The 2,500-nt window shown below is 45.1% G+C and overlaps 1 protein-coding gene across 7 annotated transcripts in view; it reads left to right on the top strand.

Moving 5' to 3' along the window:
- The window catches only part of LOC119598115 (carboxypeptidase M-like), a 104,607-nt gene that overhangs the window by 52,487 nt on the left and 49,620 nt on the right, over positions 1-2,500 (top strand). Inside the window, exon 1 of one of the 7 annotated variants that reach the window (XM_037947744.1) lies at positions 249-388. The exons of 5 other annotated variants lie outside the window; for them this stretch is intronic. The gene's annotated coding sequence lies outside the window, so the exon portion shown is untranslated. Of the gene's footprint in view, positions 1-248; positions 389-2,500 lie in introns of those variants that run through there. One more of the 7 variants, XM_037947745.1, reaches the window with a different exon arrangement.

A 2,500-nucleotide genomic window follows, 5' to 3' on the forward strand; every position in this document is an offset into this window, starting at 1 on the left:
GGCGCGGCGGTGGAGGGGCCAGAAACTGTAGCGGTAGCGGTGCTAAACGGCGTAGTGGCGTTGATGGAGCCAAAAGGCGTAGCGGTGTTGGAGGTACGTAGCTGGAAGTGCTAAAAGCGTAGCGGTGTTGGAGGAGCTAGAAGGCGCGGCGGTAGCGGTCTTCGCTGGAGGTGCTAGAAGGCGTAGCGGTGGCGGTGCGGGGGATCGTGGCGGTGGCGGGGCAGGTGTCGCGGGCGAGGCGACTTCCGCGTCAGACAGTGTTCGTTTGGACAGCGAGTGAGACGGAGGTTCTGCGCGCGCGGAGGAGGACAGAGAGGAAGAAAGGGAGAGAGAGAGAGAGAGAGGAGATTTAAGGTTTATTTAGACGTCAGCCAACAAGTCACAGAAGGTAACGCCAAGCGATAATGTTCCGTCACTTTTACACATGCATTTTATCACTATTATCACATTTACAAAGACAAGAAGCATGTACACACACTACACACGAAAATACCAAATACACTATACAACGAAAATAGTAATAAGAAGACAGAATAACTCAAAAAAGAAAAAAGTATTTCCAAAACTCGCAAAAGCGAAAATCGTAGCAAAAGCAGCGTTGAAATCACCGGCGCTGCCCGACCGCGCGAGGACGCAGGTGCATCGAGGGGCACCGCTGCCCTCCTGAAGGGGGCACTCGTGTCCTGCCCTCGAAGAGCTTTGTACTTGCATCTCAATAATTTCGATGGACTTCCCCCGATTTTAACGAATAGGGTACTTTTATCTGACTGATTTTTAGATGGACTGGGCACTTCTAACTCCATGATTTTGACGAACTGGGTACTTTTGGATTTGGAAAAGGGACGGGGGTTCAGTCACCCTCTTCAAGTCAAACCAATCATTTTTTTGTGTGTACTTGGCTGCCATTTATTTTGTGTTTGATAACTTCTTGGTGTGTAGAGAAACATGGGTTGATATAGTTAACATTACGATTCAGTGTTCATTTAGTTGGGATAACCTATACTCATAGTAAACTATGCTATCACATTACTCATCACACACACACACACACACACACACACACACACACACACACACACACACACACACACACACACACACAGATTATATATATAGGCCTATATATATATATATATATATATATATATATATATATATATATATATATTATACATAGGCCTATACATCTGTATGTGTGTGGACGTGCGTGTGTGTGCACGTTGGTGTCTTTGCATGTGTGTGTTCGTGTGTGATTGTGAGTTGTTGTGCATATATTTGAATGTGTGTTCGTGCGGTGTATTCGTGTGCGTGTGTGCATGTTTGTGTGTGTGTGCTCTAAAAACGCGTGCTATCTATGTTATCTACACCAGCGAGATTCAGCCTCAAAACGCGCACGTTGGCAAACAAGCACAAAATCCAACGAGAAGCTTCGATGAGCATCTTTACGGGCTGTGACGTCACAGGTCCTTTACCTGGATTGCTGGGGGGAGGGAGGGAAGGGAGGAGAAGGGGAGAGGGAGGAGAAGGGGAGAGGGAGAGGGGGAGAAGGGGAGAGGGAGAGGGAGGGGGAAGGGGGAGGAGACGGAGGAGAGATGGGGGGGAAGGAGGGAGGGGAGGGGAGGGAGAAGGGGAGAGGGAATGGGAAAGGGAGGGAGGAGGCAGGGGTGGGAGGGTGGGGTAGGGGAGGAGAAGGGGTCAGGTGACCTACATATTCCACATTACTGTTAGTCTCCGCACGCCCTCCGTCAGAGCCCACTTCACAAACAAATATGTCGCCGATTTCCTCGTGATTCAGTATCAACATTATTTCCCTCCGCCCGACGGAATCTCTCATCTTAACCACCCATGTTCACCGATGTTTAAATCACCCCCCCCCCCTCCTTTTTTATCTTTTTTTGCATATTCGCCGAAAAAAAAATTAAAAAAAGAACAATTGGCAGCCCCAAAATGTTCAGTTCAGGTTCATGGTCAACGAAGAAGCTCATTAACTTCGCGTCTTGAAGTTTTACACAATTTTTGGGGGGAAATGTATCTACCGTTATGCTTTTTTCATGGTTATCTTTATCTACGTATGTTCTTTGTTATATATATATATATATATATATATATATATATATATATATATATATATATATATATATTACGAGTCGCATCGCCAGGAGAGTAATATTCTAACAGGAGTGTGTGTAATACCTCCTTGAATTTCGTATTTTGTGAGCGTGGTTTCTTATCAAAATCTATTTCATCACCGGCTAGACATTTATGACAGTAAAAATACTCATTTAGAAGATTAAAAAAAGACAAGAAAGAGAGAAAATATGCAAAGACAACCCAGGGAGAATAGTCCCGTTATGTTCTGTGAACCATCGCTCACCGTCTGGCAACACCGTATGGCGCTGTTGCCATCTGCCGTTCTTGATTAGGTCGCGATGTACATCACTAATTCTTCTGCCATTCAAAGCAAATAACTCCATTTTTTTTTTTTTTTTTTTTTTTTTTT

This window comes from Penaeus monodon, chromosome 40 (assembly GCF_015228065.2).
Source record: "Penaeus monodon isolate SGIC_2016 chromosome 40, NSTDA_Pmon_1, whole genome shotgun sequence".
Lineage (NCBI taxonomy): Eukaryota > Metazoa > Arthropoda > Malacostraca > Decapoda > Penaeidae > Penaeus > Penaeus monodon.